Here is a 13,074-nt window from a genome sequence, read left to right as displayed (position 1 = left end):
ATCACCTGAGACGCATGTTAAGTGTAAGGGGAACCCCAGTTGGGCACCCAATACAGATAATGAAAAATTCCTACTTCTTGATTGTATCCTACCTGAGATTTCAGTGCGTGTGTGCGCGCGCACACACACACACACACACACACACACACACACACACACACAGGTCTTGTTTTGTTATGTATGTCTTACCTAAGCTACATTTCTGCTAAAAAAACCCCACATGGATGACCTCAAGGTCCCTGTTGTTGACACACAGAAATGTAAAGTGGTTTGACCATTTAGCAAATTCCAACACTTAGATCCTTGCTTAATGCACCTGTGTTCTAACCCATGCTCTCTCTCTCATTATATACATATATATACACACACACACACTATATATATATATATATATATATATATATATATATATATTACACACACACACACATATACATATACACATACACTCACTGGCCACTTTATTAGGTACACCTTGATTTAAGTGACTTTGAACGTGGCATGGTTGTTGGTGCCAGACGGGCTGGTCTGAGTATTTCAGAAACTGCTGATCTACTGGGATTTTCACGCACAACCATCTCTAGGGTTTACAGAGAATGGTCCGAAAAAGAGAAAATATCCAGTGAGCGGCAGTTCTGTGGGCGAAAATGCCTTGTTGATGCCAGAGGTCAGAGGAGAATGGCCAGACTGGTGTGTTAGTGCCCATGGCATGGGTAACTTGCATATCTGTGAAGGCACCATTAATGCTGAAAGGTACATACAGGTTTTGGAGCAACATACACTCACTGGCCACTTTATTAGGTACACCTTGCTAGTACCGGGTTGGACCCCCTTTTGCCTTCAGAACTGCCTTAATCCTTTGTGGCATAGATTCAACAAGGTACTGGAAACATTCCTCAGAGAGTTTGGTCCATATTGACATGATAGCATCACGCAGTTGCTGCAGATTTGTCAGCTGCACATCCATGATGCGAATCTCCCGGTCCACCACATCCCAAAGGTGCTCTATTGGATTGAGATCTGGTGACTGTGGAGGCCATTTGAGTACAGTGAACTCATTGTCATGTTCAAGAAACCAGTCTGAGATGATTCGAGCTTTATGACATGGCGCGTTATCCTGCTGGAAGTAGCCATCAGAAGATGGGAACACTGTGGTCATAAAGGGATGGACATGGTCAGCAACAATACTCGGGTAGGCTATGGCGTTGACACGATGCTCAATTGGTACTAAGGGGCCCAAAGTGTGCCAAGAAAATATCCCCCACACCATTACACCACCACCAGCAGCCTGAACCGTTGATACAAGGCAGGATGGATCCATGCTTTCATGTTGTTGACGCCAAATTCTGACCCTACCATCCGAATGTCGCAGCAGAAATCGAGATTCATCAGACCAGGCAACGTTTTTCCAATCTTCTATTGTCCAATCTTGGTGAGCCTGGGCGAATTGTAGCCTCAGTTTCCTGTTCTTAGCTGACAGGAGTGGCACCCGGTGTGGTCTTCTGCTGCTGTAGCCCATCTGCCTCAAGGTTCGACGTGTTGTGCGTTCAGAGATGCTCTTCTGCATACCTCGGTTGTAATGAGTGGTTATTTGAGTTACTGTTGCCTTTCTATCAGCTCGAACCAGTCTGGCCATTCTCCTCTGACCTCTGGCATCAACAAGGCATTTTCGCCCACAGAACTGCCGCTCACTGGATATTTTCTCTTTTTCGGACCATTCTCTGTAAACCCTAGAGATGGTTGTGCGTGAAAATCCCAGTAGATCAGCAGTTTCTGAAATACTCAGACCAGCCCGTCTGGCACCAACAACCATGCCACGTTCAAAGTCACGTAAATCAGCGTTCTTCCCCATTCTGATGCTCGGTTTGAACTGCAGCAGATCGTCTTGACCATGTCTACATGCCTAAATGCATTGAGTTGCTGCCATGTGATTGGCTGATTAGAAATTTGCGTTAATGAGCAGTTGGACAGGTGTGCCTAATAAAGTGGCCGGTGAGTGTATATATATATATATATATACACTACCGTTCAAAAGTTTGGGATCACCCAAACAATTTTGTGTTTTCCATGAAAAGTCACACTTATTCACCACCATATGTTGTGAAATGAATAGAAAATAGAGTCAAGACATTGACAAGGTTAGAAATAATGATTTGTATTTGAAATAAGATTTTTTTTACATCAAACTTTGCTTTCGTCAAAGAATCCTCCATTTGCAGCAATTACAGCATTGCAGACCTTTGGCATTCTAGCTGTTAATTTGTTGAGGTAATCTGGAGAAATTGCACCCCACGCTTCCAGAAGCAGCTCCCACAAGTTGGATTGGTTGGATGGGCACTTCTTTGAGCAGATTGAGTTTCTGGAGCATCACATTTGTGGGGTCAATTAAACGCTCAAAATGGCCAGAAAAAGAGAACTTTCATCTGAAACTCGACAGTCTATTCTTGTTCTTAGAAATGAAGGCTATTCCATGCGAGAAATTGCTAAGAAATTGAAGATTTCCTACACCGGTGTGTACTACTCCCTTCAGAGGACAGCACAAACAGGCTCTAACCAGAGTAGAAAAAGAAGTGGGAGGCCGCGTTGCACAACTGAGCAAGAAGATAAGTACATTAGAGTCTCTAGTTTGAGAAACAGACGCCTCACAGGTCCCCAACTGGCATCTTCATTAAATAGTACCTGTTAGAGCCTGTTTGTGCTGTCCTCTGAAGGGAGTAGTACACACCGGTGTAGGAAATCTTCAATTTCTTAGCAATTTCTCGCATGGAATAGCCTTCATTTCTAAGAACAAGAATAGACTGTCGAGTTTCAGATGAAAGTTCTCTTTTTCTGGCCATTTTGAGCGTTTAATTGACCCCACAAATGTGATGCTCCAGAAACTCAATCTGCTCAAAGAAGTGCCCATCCAACCAATCCAACTTGTGGGAGCTGCTTCTGGAAGCGTGGGGTGCAATTTCTCCAGATTACCTCAACAAATTAACAGCTAGAATGCCAAAGGTCTGCAATGCTGTAATTGCTGCAAATGGAGGATTCTTTGACGAAAGCAAAGTTTGATGTAAAAAAAATCTTATTTCAAATACAAATCATTATTTCTAACCTTGTCAATGTCTTGACTCTATTTTCTATTCATTTCACAACATATGGTGGTGAATAAGTGTGACTTTTCATGGAAAACACGAAATTGTTTGGGTGATCCCAAACTTTTGAACGGTAGTGTATATATATATATATATATATATACACACACACACACATATATATATATACATACATACATACACACACACACACACACACACATATATATATATACATACATACACACACACATATATATATAGACAGACATACATATATATATATATATATATATACATATATAACATTGTATTTTTCCATCAGCTGGTTTGACGGGAATAAGTAGTGTTAGACCTTTAGTCACCGCCATCGGCAGTGACTAAATACATCTTACCTATGGGAACAATATCAGCCTCAATTATAGTCAAAACAAAATGGTGCAAGCAGAGATAACGGGTGTCTACAAGACATAGATGGATATGATAAAGGGATTAATCGACAGGTGTGTGTTAAGTCACACCCTGGGAAAGTCAAATATTTACCCCTACACAGGCACATACATATAACAAGGCAACTGCATATATAAGAAAATAAAATCAGGACTAAAGTATTGGAAGTGTGCACAGGATAAGCGGTTAATGTGTGCGTACTGTGTATTAAGAAGCTAGAAATGTGTAATCAGTTTTGTAAATGTACATACATGTCTTTGGACTTGTAACACAACCTCCAAGAAAGGCTCTAAATTCATAATCGTAATGAACTTTTGTGAATGCATACACAATTGTAAATGTTAAATGAAAATTTGTGTCCAAATGTCTTAAATTTTTGCACATGCTTTACTCCCTACGCATTTACAACTCATTTCCCATGAAGCCACATATGCAAATCTTTTTTTGGGTTTGTTTTTTTTTTTTTTGTACATTTTTTCCCCTCTGGTGTGCCCGTGTACGCCATGGTATGCACCAATACTACAACTAGCCTGGTGGATGGTTAACAAATAGCTATCATACCTTCATACCAACTAAGCTATCATAACTAAAATCCAGTTAAGCTACTTGTTGTATGCCAACGGACTATCTGAGAAATCTGTTGCAAACATTCGGTACATTCGGTTTTCTGCAGCTTTGAGTAACAACATGGACTATTCGCTGTGCTACTTGAAAGAGAAATTAGAAAATTATCAAATCATCCCCCCACCAGCTCAAAATATTTCCCTTAATGTAAAGTTGGGTTGCTATCCTACACATGCATGCATCAACTTATCACACATATGCAAATAAGGGCATAAAATGAACAGAAAATAACACGTGTACCCCCCCCTTTCCTCCCACATTGTACGTGGCCAATAACCCCACTCTTCCGAGCCATCCCAGTCGCTGCTCCACCCCCTCTGCCGATCCGCGGAGGGCTGCAGACTACCACATGCCTCCTCCGATACATGTGGTTTTGCCAGCCGATTCTTTTCACCTGACAGTGAGGAGTTTCGCCAGGGGGGCATAGTGCGTGGGAGGATCACACTATTCCCCCAGTTCCCCCTCCCCCCTGAACAGGCGCCCCGACCTTACCAGAGGAGGTGCTAGTGCAGCGACCAGAACACATACCCACATGCAGCTTCCCACCTGCAGACACGGCCAATTGTGTCTGTAGGGATGCCCGACCAAGCTGGAGGTAACATGGGGATTCGAACCGGCGATCCCCATGTTGGTAAGCAATGGAATAGACCACCATGCCACCCGGACGCCTAATAGGGCGTGTATTTTTGGAAACCTGAAAGCTGATGACTAATCTGAAGTCACAAAGCCTGTGGTCCATCTTTTTAGCTAGGTTTCGAAAATTACATGGCAGGCTCTGACAGCCACAGGCGGAGCAGGCGTGTGTGGCACATAAAGCAGGCCCACATGGACCTCCTGTCATATGTCTTTTGTGCCTCCTCCTTCGGGCGGGTCCTGGTCCTGCACCTGTTCCCTATCAGGATTAATCACAGCCCCGTATTTAAGCCCACTCTTTCATTGCCTCCAGACCAGGTTGTCAAGTCGGTCTCGTCATGGCTAGCTCAACATTCTCTTGTCATGTCTAGCCCTGCTCACAGCTATTCACCTTACCTAGTCTCAAATTTTGAGCCATGCAACTGTTGCCATGCTGGTTTTGTCTCTTCTGCCTTCTTTTTGTATTCGTGTGGACATTACCAAGTAGAGGCCTTTTCAGTTTTCGGACTACAACATGTCTCGGCCTTGGTTTGTGTCTGTGGCTGAGTCCCACCTGCAACACACATCTACAGATAGGAATGCCTATTTAGAAAGACATCACATTTACAAATCTGACCCACATTTCCAGCTCCCAAGTAAAAGCCTCTACAAATACAAAATCACATTCGTAATTCTTGGGTATGCATTCACAACTTTTCCCGTACACATTTTCAACATAAAAGTCCAGATTTTGTGTCCATATGAAAGCGCTTGTCTTCGTTGTTGAGGGCTTTACATATGAGTATGTGCCGATGTACAGGTAAATATTTGATTTTCCCAGGGTGTGACTTAACCCACACCAGTTGGTTAATCCCTTCATGTCCATTTATGACTTGTAGACACCCCTTGTCTCTGCTTCCACCATTTTGCTTTGACTACAACTGACATTGTTTCCATATGCAAGAGTCAGTATCAGTGTCACACCAGGCCACACTCCTCAGATTATAAAAAGTTGGCCATGATAATTGAGTAACTCATAAGGAGATTAACGCTAGAATAATTTAAATGCCTGGATCCCAGCTACAGTCTAGGAGGGCTAAGAGAAACAATAGATCACAATGGACGACATCCTCAGAACAAAACTTCATCCTCGAAGGTTTTCCATTCGAGGATGAAGAGCAGTTGTACACTAGGTGTATGATGGTGGTCAAGGTAGACAACATGGTAACGTATTTAGAAACAAAACACTCAATGATGACATTTAGAGATGACAAAACTGCAAAAAAGATGTGAATATCTTGTTGTCCCAGTTACATTACACCATTTTGTAACTCTAGTTAGAGGTGGCCTACATAAAGCTAGTATTTCCAGTTGATAATTACTGAATACCGTCTGTTTTCTCAAGGGTTTGGCATGACTCAGGTGGTTATTGTAACCTAATGCTCCAGGTATCGGGATGGATGAGCACTCATTCACCACTGGGTTACTGGTTTGGCACACCACTGGTAACAACAACAAGTTTTACCTGTCTCATGTTAATTAACATCAGTCAATAGACAGCTATTGACACATATGGTGGATTTGTGACCAAATTCACCCATTTTGAGTATACCAGTTGTATAGCATACCGATGATGAATATTGAAAGCTTGGAAGTTATCAATTAAAGTGTTACATGAAATGATTTGTTTTTTGCCCGTATATTTTTAAGGCTAATAAGGCTGCATAGTTTCAGTGCAAGGCAAAGGGACATGCTAGTTAGGTTGGCAGTCCATAATAGTGCGTGTGCGCGCATGCACACACACACACACACACACACACACACACACACACACACACACACACACACACACAATCTTCATTGCTATATAGGTAATTTAGTGTCTCTATGTGTATGTATTTGGACTGTTGGAGGAAACTGACTAGAAAACAGGACACACTTGAACACACACACACACACAAACAAACTTGAACATGCAAAGTAAAACCAGGATTAAACCCAGCAACGTCCTCCTCTGAAGCAAAGTGCTCACAGTAATCCACCATAAAAATCAATACACACATGCATATTAACATATATATGTGTGTGTGTGTGTGTGTGTGTGTGTGTGTGTGTGTGTGTGTGTGTGTGTGTGTGTGTGTGTGTGTGTGAGACCCCTTGTTGACAGCTATAGCTACCATTTCAATTTTCCTTAAACAGGATCCTGAGTTCTTAGGCTGAACGTAAATTATAAACATCAGAATAGTAAAACGTTTAGGGACAACAATAATAATCACATCAACATGCTATCAAAAAGGAATAACCCTCTGGAATTGCAAACCAAATGCTAGAATACAGAATTGAAAAGCTGTCAAATATATGAAGTGAACGCCTTAATAAATAACCTTGACCCAATAATGAATTTGTAATAGCAGACAAAGTCCTGGATAAAAGGCTCCAAATAAACAGTTCAACTCAGAAGAACGGTGAACAATATTACCAAGCGCTTGGATTTCTAAACGATGGGGCCCATACGTTGGTGCACAAAAACAAAAACAACGGAACAAACTCCCAATAGGAACACGTTGATGGTGTGTTTGCATAGTCTTACTCACGCGACCACGCACACGATTCACGAGTGGTCCGCGGGCGGGTAGATGACGCAACAGGGTAAAGTTGGTGAATGGCCACAAGGTCCGTGCTGATCACGACGGTCCGGCGCTAACTAGCTAATTAGCTTCAGTGAAATCCTCTCGTCTCCAGTTTCCCTGCACAAACTACGGCCAGTGTTTATTGATGACTGTCCCCACGACAGTTCTGGCAAAACGCCCACGCCTGATAGTTAGACTATACACTTTCACAAAGCTAGCTAAGAAAAATAACAACACGGTAAGCAAAGTAGCTAACGTTAAGCTAGCTGGCTGTAGGCTAGCCAACTTCCACGGCCATCTGGGGAGGAATGAGTTGCGAAACGCCGAGATGCACAGGACTTGAAGCTGTTACAGTACAATACTTCTGCAAATCCTTGGAAGTATTTCAGTCCACAAACTACTACTCGCTTCGACACTAAAATCAATTTCTACCGACGAAACGATAACTCGGCAAACTCCTCCGCCATGTTCCGGAACGCCGCATCCAAGGTGGTTTCTGATTGGCTTAGAGTACATCACGCTCTTTAACTGAAATTACACGGGTTTAGCTAAACAGGATATCGAAGCTCACAAAAGAATCGAAGAATTATGGCAAATACACTACTCCACTTGCTTTACCCATATTGAAACATGCATAACCGTGCAGACTAGAAAATATATTTCACATATCCATATTCCCATATTTGGCAGGTCTCTCTCTCTCTCTCTCTCTCTCTCGCTCTCTCTCGCTCTCTCTCGCTCTCTCTCTACACACACACACACACACACACACACACACACACACACACACACACACACACACACACACACACACACACACACACACACACACCTTTACATGTATGTCTCCAGGGTCAACGTTTTATAGCTGGTAGTATGTATTTTATAGCTGGTAGTATGTGTTGAAACCACAGTCAGTGAGCTGAAGTTGGGCTTTGGTGACATTATTTGCTATGGATTTTACTGAAATTGTAAAATCAAAAGTTTGCAGTTTGTCTTTTACGACGTTTGAGGAAGGTCTTGAAACTTCAGCTTGGCATATGTTTACCAGCATGGAGGTTAGAAAAGTGGGTGCTGTTAATCTGTTCAATGATTTCCTACATATGGAAAAACGATTTAAGCAAAATGATGGTCTACAGCCTGCACATCCAATATTTTTGGCTGCAAAATGTATTGCGTGTTTCTATCATGCCAAAGAATTGATTCATCAATGATGCATGCTATTTTCATTGGGTAAATTTCAATTATATGCAAACCCAGCATTGTCCAATGTAGGTCTTGACCCAAAAAGGGCTGGACTTCCACAATGATCTATCCACAATGATCTATTGCTGCCAGTAAGTTCTTTGCAGATCGGTGAGTCAGTATGGTATTCAAACACACGAACACTCACCGAGACATGGTGCCATACAAAAAAGAAGTTGCAAAACCCACATGATCAAACCTATGATGACACAGGCATGCGTGGATGAACAAACATACACACCCAGAATGACGAACACACGTGTCGAAGGATAAACAAACAGTCACACTTGGAATTCCAGGTCAGGGATTCAGTACTGGACAGGTTGGGGCAAGGCGGACTACAAAAAAAGAGGGAACTTTTGCTGACCAGTTGTAATCATACTGATGTCAGATTTACAGTAAAATTTCATGACAGACCTCAGAGACATAGTGTGCTTGTATAGTGGGATAGCTTTTTATTTGTACAATCTGTTTGCAAACTTGAAGAGTTAAAATGTGTGTGTGTGTGTGTGTGTGTGTGTGTGTGTGTGTGTGTGTGTGTGTGTGTGTGTGTGTGTGTGTGTGTGTGTGTGTGGAACAACAGTGCCGCGAACAACATCTGGACCTTTTCATGGCTTTTGTCAACCTCTCCAAAGCTTTTGACACTGAAAATCAAGAGCTACTTTGGGAAACTCCTGAGAAAGTTTGGCTGTCCAAGCAAATTTGTGAACATTCTATTACAGTTTCATGATGGGATGGTGGCGCAGGTGGCCATAGGAGGACAGGAATCGACGCCCTTTAATATATGCACTGGACTGAGGCAGGGGTGTGTGCTGGCACCGGTACTCTTCAACATTTACCTCCTATGTGTCACAAAACTTTTTCATAAAGATCTGGAAGACAGTAGTGGGATCACAATAGACTTTAGGCTAGATGGAAACCTCTTCAACATCCGAAGGTTCCAGGCAACCACCAAGTTGTCTACAGTGCAGGTTACGCTCTTGTAGCTCACACACCAGAAGACCTGCAAACCATCCTTGCCGCAGTTGTAAATGCCTACAGCAGGCTGGGTCTATCAGTCAACGACACCAAGACTGAGGTGTTACGCCAATGGAGGTCCAGCCCCCCACCCGCCTATCTTCACTATAGAACACCAACCACTCTCAATATTCCCTATTTCAAATACCTGGGCAGCATCCTTTCTGAGGGCTGCAACACTGGTCACAAAACTCAAACTAGAATCAAACAAGCCCCTGTAGCCTTCGGCTAACTCCGACGTAGGGTCTTCCAAAACAAACACCTCCACCTGCACACCAAAATTGCCATTTACAAAGCCGTCTGCATCACAGTTCTCCAATACAGCTGTGAAGCCCGGGTCACATACAGCCGCCACCTAAGGTTGTTGGAGTGGTTCCACATAAGGTGTCTGCAGCGAATCATGGGGCTCACGTAGAGCGACTGTGTTCCTCATGCTGAGATTCTTGCTAGAACAAACTGCAAGAGCATAGAAGTCACGGTCACTGAACACTAACTGTGCTGGCTTGGGCATGTCATCAGAATGCCTCAAGAATGCCTGCCACATCAAGTTCTGTATGGACAACTTCATCTGGGCCACCAGTCCGCAGGTGATCAGAAGAAGCGATACAAAAACCAGCTAGAAACATCGCTGAAGAAGTGTTGTGTCGACCCCTTGAGACTGGAGCAAGGTCCCATCAACCATTCCAACTGGCGGGAGATCTGCCACAGAAGTATAGAACAGCTGGAAATTGAGAGGAATGTCAAAAATACTAAGGAGACACACAACCATGCCTGCCCCCACTAACTCAGACTTCATGTGGCCAACGTGTAATAAAACTTGTGGATCAAGAATTGGACTCTACAGTCATCAAAGAATACACTGTTAACAAGGAGGGATGTCATCATCAGACTCGATGGACTAACAGTAAGCAAGTGTGTGTGTGTGTGTGTGTGTGTGTGTGTGTGTGTGTGTGTGTGTGTGTGTGTGTGTGTGTGTGTGTGTGTGCTTGCGTGTACATGTCTGTCAGTGACCCATTTGTGCATGTATGTAAGTGTGGTAATATGTGAACAATGGTTGCAGCATGACATAAATGTGCGTGTGTGTTTTTTTCCTGTTTGACATTTTGGGCGTATGTATGGGTGAGTGATGTGACACAGTGGCCTAGAAAGAGCTCTTTGGAACACGTGAGGAAGCAGAGGCAAAATGAAAAATACCAGCATTGGTTTATTTTGGTAAGCAGAACTTGTTGGTTATCAGTGGTGAGAGATTGTAACTGGAATTCAATCACCAAACTGGACACCTCATCTATCAGCAATGACCATGTTGGCATGCACCCAGTATCCTGGATGCCAGTTCAGGTCCAGGAGCCTGTTCCAGAAAGCAGGTTTAACAAACTCTGAGCCCTGAACTCTGACCTGATAAACCTGAGATGGGAAACACTGAATTTTCAGTTCCCGAACAGCCAATCTGCATCAAGCCTGAGTATGTTCACGCTGACTTAAGCATGTGTGACGAATGTAAAAAGCCACCATTAATGGAAATCCAATACTACGATTCACCATGGCAACTGGCGAGAAAAAAAGGTCGTCCCACTTCACCCCACTGGAGTTAGAAGTTCTAATGCATGCTTATGGCAGGTATGGCAAGTATGCCAAGTATGGCAAGCACGTTGTCTGCTGCCACAGAGAGGGATTCAGAGCTACTGATAGTTCTCTCCCCATTTAAATTATTCTTTACATTCTCGTGTGGAATTTTGAGTTTGAACTGTACACCGAAGGGATGAGAATGAATGACGGATGGAGAAGCAACTTGCACATTAGTATCCTTCTAAACATAGCATGGCTGAGGAGGGTCCACTAACCTGCACAGCACAGAATAACATAATGAGATGTTCGGAAAATGCCAGCTTCATTCTGCGTACAGAACTGCAGAATGTAATGTCATCCTCATGTTTTCCCAGTCACCTGTAAAGGAGTTGTACAAAATGCATCTGATCAAGAAAATGTCAAAAACTGACCAAGAAATGGTATACTTGGGGTGGCATATTAGAAAAGGCAGAGATTGAAACTGAATTATTAGAACGCCAGTGAGAGGTGGGTGCATGGTCATAGGTGAATTATGTTAATAAACGCTAACTGATGCATGTGTATTTGTAGGAAATAAAGAAGACCAAATGAAATGTGAATGATTTCAACATTGATCGGGGTTGACAAGGAAAGGACACCCCATGTCCGACAGCTGCTTCAGGCTCAGCGGGAGGGAGGAGATAGGGAGAAACTCCGGGTTTGTTAAGGAAAACCAGCCAGCGAGCAGATTAGGTTCCCAGAATCATCCAGAGTTTGAGTTATCTCTCTTCCTGGAAGGGAAAACCCCTCATCTCAGGCTTAACAAACTCAAGAGTTATCACTAAACCCACTTTCTGGAACAGGGCCCAGATTAAGGTTTTATGATAAACTGTATTTACATATGGATCTATAATATCCAGCTTCCCTGTTTCCCTGTATCGATGTGTCACTCAGTAAATGGGAATGTTCTGCCCAGCCGAACTGTTAACCTGTTGACCACAGCCTTAAGTAAATCACTGTTGCAGCAATTCTCATTGTGTCACATTCTCAAAATTGATTGTGTTGATAGTCACTGAAATAAAAATGCCCCCAAAGCACTTAGTATCTTCATTTTTATTTCCTCATACATGTTCAGCACAGTGGTGCAGTGAGTGGTTAGCGCAGTCACCTCACAGCAAGAAGGTCCTGGGTTCGAGCCCTGGGGTAGTCCAACGTTGGGGGTCATCCCAGGTTGTTCTGTGTGGAGTTTGCATGTTCTCCCCGTGTCTGTGTGGGTTTCCTCCGAGGGCTCCGGTTTCCTCCCACAGTCCAAACACATGTAGGTCAGGTGAATCGGCATTACTAAATTGTCCCTAGGTATGAATGTGTGTGTGGGCCCTGTGTGGTGGCCTGGCACGCTGTCCAGGGTGTCTCCCCGCCTGCCGCCCAATGACTGCTGGGATAGACTCCAGCCTCCCCGCGACCCTGAGAGGAGGATAAGCGGTTCGGATAATGGATGGATGGATGTGTATCCATGTTATTGGAGCATTTTCTTGGTTTCTATGCTCAGTACTGCCTGGTGAATTTATGCAGAAACAAATAAATGGTATGAAAATGCATCCTATTTTGCCAACACATACAGTCGGTGTGTAAGTTTGATAATTTTTATGAACAGCTACGCCAAAGAAAAACTGAAAAATATATCGAATCCAAAGAAGACAGCACCAAATCCAAATTAGGCCAACACAAGCTTGTAATATTGCTTTGTACCATGCTGTTATTTCATGATAGCACCCTTTGATTGACAGCAAAGACAACACGAGGCCATAAAAAAAAAGTTACTGCTGGTTTTATCAAGAGACAAACAACAACTTAGACCCGAGTTAAGATGAGAT

Source organism: Lampris incognitus, chromosome 20 (genome assembly GCF_029633865.1).
Source record: "Lampris incognitus isolate fLamInc1 chromosome 20, fLamInc1.hap2, whole genome shotgun sequence".
NCBI lineage: Eukaryota > Metazoa > Chordata > Actinopteri > Lampriformes > Lampridae > Lampris > Lampris incognitus.
The sequence above is the reverse complement of the archived record's forward strand: the minus strand, read 5'-3'. Positions refer to the sequence as shown.